This window comes from Lepisma saccharinum, chromosome 24 (genome assembly GCF_977018435.1).
Source record: "Lepisma saccharinum chromosome 24, izLepSacc3.1, whole genome shotgun sequence".
NCBI lineage: Eukaryota > Metazoa > Arthropoda > Insecta > Zygentoma > Lepismatidae > Lepisma > Lepisma saccharinum.
In genome coordinates, this window is record NC_139252.1 from 47,492,228 (window position 1) to 47,500,727 (window position 8,500).

Below are 8,500 nucleotides of genomic sequence, written 5' to 3' on the forward strand. Positions count from 1 at the left end.
CAGGGAATTTCGTCTTCATTGACTTTTTTAAATTTAATTTAAAGATATCGTTATGGAACTCTGCACGAGAACAGAAAATTGTTATAACTCGGGCACTATGGGTGCAATCTACTTCGGATAAGTTTTGTTTTTCAGATAAAACTTCATAGCATGCAACCGTGTACAATTCAGAACGCCGGACCGAGGAAGGGGGTTTGGGGGGCGCGACCCCCGAATTTCAATAGAAAAAAACAAAAATCTTAAGTTTGCCCCTCTTCTCCCACTATTTCGGGGAGAAGGCGCGAAATTTAGTATTCTTTTCAAAGAATGGACATTTCTCAAGAGAATGAAACATGATTCATGTTCTTGGGTGCCATACAAGTTGAATAATAAGCCAAAATGTGATTTTTTTTTTACGAAAAATATGTAATTTGCATTTTTGGAGGAAAATTGTTATAACTCAGGCACTATGGGAGCAATCTACTTCAGATAAGTTTTGTTTTTCAGATAAAACATCATAGCATGCAACCGTGTATAATTCAGAATGCCGAACCGAGGAAGGGGGGTTTGGGGGCGCGACCACCGAATTTCCATGAAAAAAAAAATCTCGAGTTTGCCCCCTCTTCTGCCGCTATTTTGGGGAGAAGGTGCAAATCTTAGTATTCTCTTCAAAGAATTGACGTTTCCAAAGAGATTGAAATATATTTCATGTTCCTGGGTGCCATACAAGTTAAATAATGAGCCAAAATGTGAAGCTCTGTTCGGAAATGTGGCATGGATATGTTGCAGAGAAGGGGGAGGTTGGTCATCAATATGAATTTCCCAGGCTTGCTCCAGACCTGTGTCAGAGTTTCCACCCAAACATAAGTGTATGAAGGTCCAAAAAGCACATTCATTTCGTAATCAGCACCATGATACCATATGGTATCATCGGGCGAGTACGACCTTACACTGATGATACCATATGGTATCATCAGGGGAGTAAATGTTAAGCCTCTAAATATTACGTGGAAAATGCATTGAATTATCATTTTTTTCTTGTCCGTATGGGAGTAGTAAGGGGACTTGTCAACAGATGGAGGGGATAAGAGTGGGTGGCGCCGTCCGATAGTTGTCGGACGTCGTAGTAAGGCATTTTGTTGGGCAAACTGAAGGAACATAGAAACAAATAGGTTCCATTGATACATATGATTTTTGTCGAATATCGCCACCCGACAAAGTATCTCACTACAACATGCGACAGAAATTGCATGAACTGCAACATCCAACAAAAATCGAATGCATAAACAAGAAGAGCTTTAGACTGCAAATATGTTGCTGGAATTTTATTACTCTTCTGGCTCACTTCACCTTATTTAATGTAGCAGTGCTTACGAAGGTTTTCTTTCATCATCCTGACGTATTACTGGTTTTGCACAAGTTAACATACGTTTACAATGACATTGCACTATTCTTAGATATCAAGAAGAATCCAACCAAATGGAATATATATTGAATACTATCATGGAAAAGTGAAGCATAAATCTGCATTAGTGAACGTTATAAAAATTGGCAAGTACATGCTCCCAACCTCAAATTTACTGCAACACTGTAAATTCCTGTCTGTTTAAACTTATGAGAGATGGTCATTAATCTCTCACTGAGTAAGGTTAATGTCCAATATTATGAAATAAAATACTAATAATAGATACGTAAATATTTGAATATCATATTTACTCGAATAATTCAATCATAAAAGCAAATCTCTTTCTTCAAGAATTGACTTTTCTCTGCCAGCCCTGGTAAATTTTCACTTTCCATCTACTGATTTATACGAGGGGTGGCCAGAAAGTAATTTCCAATTAGTAGGGACATTGATTTTTCGCAAACGCGAAAACTGTGAAAAATGGTAATTGCTGCGAAGTTATGTTTAGGAATGTGCAGTGATGATGTCTGGACACATTTTTCGCCCGTTCGAAATAATGTGAATTTGGCATAAAATGCGAATTTTTTACGTTTTTAGCGATTTTTTTTTAAAGAAATGTCCTAAAACAACGAAAAATTCCATGAAATCCAACATTCTTGTCTTTTGTAGGCCATGTTTGTGTACATAGAACATGCAAGGTTTCCAACATTTTACTCAAGAGTAAACTATAGAGTTATACGTACAGCTGGCAGAAGAGGTGTGACGTACTGCCAGGCGACTCCACTGTTTCGCATTGGGGAGGTGCTCTTCCGCCAGAACTCTTCTCGTCAGCTTGACAATGACCCGCCAAGAAGAAATCAAGACTTCCTTCTCCCCGACCACCCCCAACCACCCCTAAATTCTGCAAATGAACCTGACCCTCCCTTTCCCTCTGTGCCCCGTCTCCCTTCATTCAGCGATCTTCTCGTCGGCTGCCGGTTGTACATGGAATAATTCCGACAGCCACATTAAATCATGTATTTCTCACGATTTTTTCAACTTAACAAGTGAAAAAAAGATAATGCCAATTTTTGGTGCCATAATATATCGGTATCTGTCACGTGAGATAGATTGATTTTAATTTTTTGGGTGCGTCGCCACTTATGGTCATTATGCACCCTTCAGTATATACTGGGAAAATTCCATTATCTAAAATCCTTACCTTAAAATTAAAAAAGGGGTATGGAAAATAACTTTCCCGAAATAACTTTCAAGATATCAAACTCTCACGAAGAGGCGTAAGCCATTTGACTTACTTTGAAACAGTAGTTTAAAAACACCATGAAGGTATAATTTCCGATATTTGCCAGAAAATGCGCTAAAATGAAAATGTGAATTTTGGGGAAAATAACACCGTGTAGTAAAAAATAAAAAATAAGAAAATACACCAATTTTTAAAAAAATAACAAATATGCCCTACCGATTAGGCATAAATAAAACAAGAATATCTGTTGTGATTTATTACATTAGTAACAGTGAGTCCTAACCTAATTTTCGGCATAATCACCACCGTTGTTCTGGCATTTGTCGTAGCATGGCACTAAATTTTGTATTCCCATGTTATATGTGTCTGACAGGAAAGACTGGAACTATCTCTACCGCAGTGTAGCTGTCAAATCCTTGCCCTGCCAGAAACCTCTTCAGTTAAACAAAGAGATGAAAGTCGGTACATTCAAGGCCAGGGCTGTACAGGGAGTTGTCCAAGATCTCTCACCCGAAGTGATGCAAAGGGCCCATGTGTACTCAGCTGTATGGGGTTGTGCACATTCGATTGGCCTTCCGTGAATTGTCTGCACCATCGTCTGACCATACTATCACTCACGACGTCCGGTCTGCACACCTGACACGATTGCTGGTGGCTCTGTGCCAAATTCTGAGCATGCAATGTAGGCTACATCGCAGTCGGTGGGAGACTGTATGAGAGCTGCAATCTTTAACGTAGAACTGTCCTAAAACGGCTGCATTGCAACTGTACCAGATTACAGCTACATGCCACTTTTTCCTGCCTGCATGTGTGTGTGTAGCTCTCCGACCACTAGTGCTGCGTATAGGCACCTTTGGAGGAGCTTTTTTCAGGATGTCCCTCGTATATGAACTTTCAGAAGCCTTTATTATTAGAGTGTTCCTGTTTTAATGTGTGGTTATCTAAATCAGGTACCTATACAATGCAATTCTATAAATTCCTTGCGTTCAATTTCTAATACCTACATACCCTTTTCGTCAGTATTAATGGTATAACTGCATATTGTCAGTTTCACAGTACTTCACTTGGATATATTGTACTGAAGCAGAAATCCCATTGATAATGTAAGGAAATATGACACTTTGTTTTGTTCGATTCAATTGTTTCACTTATATGCAAGAGTTAAGTTGTTTGCTTTACAGAGAAGAGAGAAGTAGCTTTATGCATTGAAAAATGAGTCGGCACTCATGGTTCTTGCAAGCAGAGGGTTCCAAACCTCAGTGGAAATATCAACATATAATACGGAGAATGTATAGCTAAGGAGACTGATAAATTACAAATTGTATTTCTTAATCAATCACTCTTCACTCTTATCTCATTTAGTCGTAACTTTAAAAATAATCAAGTAATTTATTTTAAACTTACTGCATATGAAAAATTCCGTAATCGTTCCCTAGCTAGTGAATTGTAATAATTTTCCAAATTCACTATTTTGCAGTTTGAATTCAAATCATAGAGAATAGAGAAATTAAGTCAATTTCATAGAAGATGATATTGGTACTTAACAAAACCATACGTGGATCTGTGAGAGTTTATTATTTATATTTGCAAAAACATCGATTTAGTTAACTTTGTAATTGTCAGGGAAAAATGTAAATTTTGTCCTGGAAAACCTGGAAAAGTCAGGGAATTTCATTTCTGCTTGTTTGTAGCCACCCTGCGTTAGCTCTCGAAAGCTCTGAAACCTTTTCCCTATCACCCTGTGTCTCATCTTGCTGAGTTACTGTAACGAGTTTACAATGGCCAACGACTTTTGGCCTGAACAGCATAACGTGTAACACAAGAACTCTCACCATTAGAAAATATGTAATGGTGAACATTTCTTGAGTAATGCAACTAGCACATCACCTGCATATCCTCAACCACAATCAATATGTAACAATATTCAGCATTGTTAGATTTTATCTGAAACCATGGTTGTAACAATGCTCGTATAGGATATGGCATATTGTCCAAGAATGTAACTCCTACTCGGTAATCACCGACCATAAAGGTAATTTTGAAGTTTAATTTGTAGTTACTGTATTGCTTTCACTTTGTTTTACCCTGATTAACAAGTCATAAGTTTTTTGTACTTTTAAATTGAGAACACATTCTACAGCTTCCTTTTACCTCATCTTCAATCTCTTATAGTCATTGTTACCTACACAGCTGACCCATTACCTGACCGTTCCTCAGTAGTGTTGATATAGTGATTTTCTTACCAAATGTGGTATCTTACCCAATATTCACAGCTTTTGTAATTTAGCTATAGCTAGGGCTCGGAAGGTGAAGACCTATAAATTGCCAAAAAGAAAGAGCTATAAAAAGACCTAAAAATATCAAAAAAGGACCTAAAAACAGAAAAAAAGGATGTACCCGGTGGTTATAATTAAAGTGACGGTGTTCAGAGTGGTACAGCATGGGCTGTAATGAGAGTAGCAGTCTGAAACTTCGTAGATATGCTAATAAAGCATTGCGCTCGCGAATTATGCAAAAAAAAAAAAAAAAAAATAGTTCCAATTCTCGCCACCAGGGTAAAAATGGCGCTGTAAGCAGTCAAAATGGAATTTTCCTTAACTCTGACGTCAAAGTCGGTGACATTGCCTAACCATTGTGTGAGCTCCCTGGTTGTTGTTGGTGATGCTTGTTGCTTTTTCCTTTAGTAATGTTCATGTAATTCGAATAGTGAAATTGTAACGATATTTTATTACAAAGAGTATTGTTTTCTGCGATTTATAGTGTTTTTCCCAAGTTTTGACTGCTTACAGTGCCATTTTTACCCTGGTGGCGAAAATTGGAACTATTTTTTTTTTTTTGCATAATTCTCGAGCGCATTGCTTCATTAGCATATCTACGAAGTTTCAGACTGCTACTCTCATTACAGCCCGTGCTGTACCACTCTGAACACCGTCACTTTAATTATAACCACCTGATATAAATGTGATCCAAATTAATTAATTAACTTCAGTTTTAACCTCCACACCCCCTTCCTCTGCATGGCACCTCGTTATCTGACTTGAGATCTTTGCAGGCACGTGCTGTCTGGTCGTATACACCGTGCTGAAAGCTTCAAAACAAGAGAAAGTTGCCACTTACAGCACGACCTTCCAGACAAGTTACGGTTAAAGGACCTTGTACAGTCACGAACACTGCCGGCTTGTAATGAATACATTGACTTTCAATCGAATCGTTACAAGCCGGCAGTGTCCGTGACTGTACCGTACCTGCTTCAGTTGTCCAAAATTTTTTTTTTTCTCATTTCAGGGATGGCTCAAATATATTTATTTCTCTCTTTTTTTATTTCTTTACTACAGAAAGGATGTTTAAGAGGTGATGAACTTGATGATGATTCGAATTGAGAATGGGCAGTAAAAATGTAGTCGAAAGAAGGTAAAGTTGCAAAAAAAGCCGTTAAGACCTAAAAATAGGCTAAAAAAGGACCAATAAGCCAAAAATCGCCGAAAAAGGCAAAAAAGGACAAATAAAACCCACCTTTTTGTGGCCTAAAATGACCCAAAATGAACATAATGTTGGGCCTCGTCTTCGGACACAAGGGAAAAAACGGACTTTTCCTCAACTTTCGAGCCCTAGTTATAGCTTAAGGGATAAGGCAGATGAAATTGGTCATGTGATACGAATCTTCCAGCATTTGACAGACCACCTAGTGATGGGAACTGGACCAAGGTAAAACTTCTGAGGTATAGTAATGCCATGATAATTAAAATGCCTATAGTTGCACCTCAATGTGGGTGGTCAGTAGTGCAGGGGGTCTATTAACAGGTGAAGAGGTGAGATGAAGAAACAGGGAAGAGTTACGTAAAAAATGAAGTAAAGCTGGGATTAAGAGTAACATTTATACAGGAAAGAATAAATTAAAATATTTGAGAACGACGACTAAGTGATTCAAGGACTTCTTGAGATTTTAAATATATATTTTCATGAAGGGCCATTTTTCTCAAAAGGAAACAATATGAATTATTTTCAAGAGAACATTTGAATAACATGCATGCAGATCAAGGTGAGGAGAGCATGCATTTTTATTAACATGTACACACCATCACAGAAAATTGTGTGAGAGAGTAGCATTTTTTTCATGCCTAGGGGCACCAACACTTTAAATCTAAGGTGGTCCTCACTGTTAGCATAATAAAGTAGAAAAATGTGACTAAATATCTAAAAATAAAATAAAAATGCAACAGTAATAGTAACATGTACAAAATAATGTGTGTCTGTTGCCTAAAGGATTATTGACCTCCCCCCTCCTCGGAAATCAAGAGAAATGAGCACCTATGAAAGATAAAACTTGTACTTTGTAATTATCATGGCATTAGTGATACCAATTTTGCAATAATAGCTTAACATTGACTACAGATGTAAATAATGGAATAAGACAGACTAAGATAACAATATTCAAATGCTCAACAATACACAACAGTACCTAAGAAACCACAATTAATTCATGGCTCAATGCGATGAAGGAAGATTTCAGGTAAAGTAACAATATTTTATTTTATTTTCAATTCCAGGGAAATGAAATGACTTCAAGAACGGCGAACATGTAAGTCGTATGAATAGATTCTTATAGGTGGAAGGTAACGTGGAAGCTTTTGTGTGTTTTTGTTCATGATAGTTAACCCTAGATTTGTTCTGGTTCTTCTATGTTATGTGAGAAAATGCTAGAAATTTTTCATGCTATCAGATTAGCATATGATTTTGTGATTATTTACAAGTTTAAACTCCACAAGAACTATTTGCGGAATTTTTCATTTACTTCGTTTTTTCCATCTCTTGAGGCTAATATTAACAACTTGATTAGATGAAATTCATTAAGCGACACTTACAAAGGACAGACATGCCTATGGCAGTAGGGGTGCCCATCCCCCCTCAAGGCCAATGGCACATTCCCCCCAAAATCATTCCACGCGTCCCCCCCAAAATCATCATGCGTCCCCCCATATCATATCATTCGCACCCTCAAACCATATCGTAATCCGCACAAAGTATTTAATTACCACAGCGTGTCTACCGAAAGTAACTGTTTTCTTTGCTTTACTGAACACTATACTTGATCTGCCCCTCCTCCCTAAACAGGGGTGCCCATCACTCAAAACCACCCCTAAAATCGTTCATCATATTGCTTGTCTTGTAATGAAACTATAGTTTAAAAACTTCACATTCACCACATTAAAGTGCCAATCATGCATCCTAGCAAAACATTATTGCGAGCAAGATAATATTTACATCCATTTCTTTGCAGGCTTTCAAGAATATTAATTTAATAGGATGCCAATACTTTCTTAGTCTTTTCCAGCTTCTCCTTTGACACGTTCGGGATTGAAAACGTGTGGATACCATATCGCTAAATACAGTCTCCAAAATTTAAAGTTTGAACTCTCTCTCCACAACAGAAATCCCTTGACAATCTAAGATTTAACACTTTACCAAGAGCTCTCTATCTTCATCTAAATTTAATACTCAATCAATTTTAGACTTACTGTTGATATTGAAGAGTGGATATTGCCTCCTCCAAAAAATTAATTCTCAGTCTCCACACCAGAATTTCCGCAACAGTCTAATACAAGAATTGGATATCCCCTCAATTTAATGCTCAATCCCTCTCTAACTAAAATACCCGCCATAATCTAAGACCTAGAGTTGGATACTGCCCCCCCCAATTTTAATTTAGAATCCCCCCCCCCCCCAGGAACCCACATGTCAGTTAAGGCCTAATATGTAAAAGTTGGATATCTCTCCCCCCAACCTTCGATAATACCCTTAAACACTTTCTTTTCTTCAGCTAATGGATTAAATATGGTGCATTTAAGGTGTAAAATCTTTACATATATTTTGGG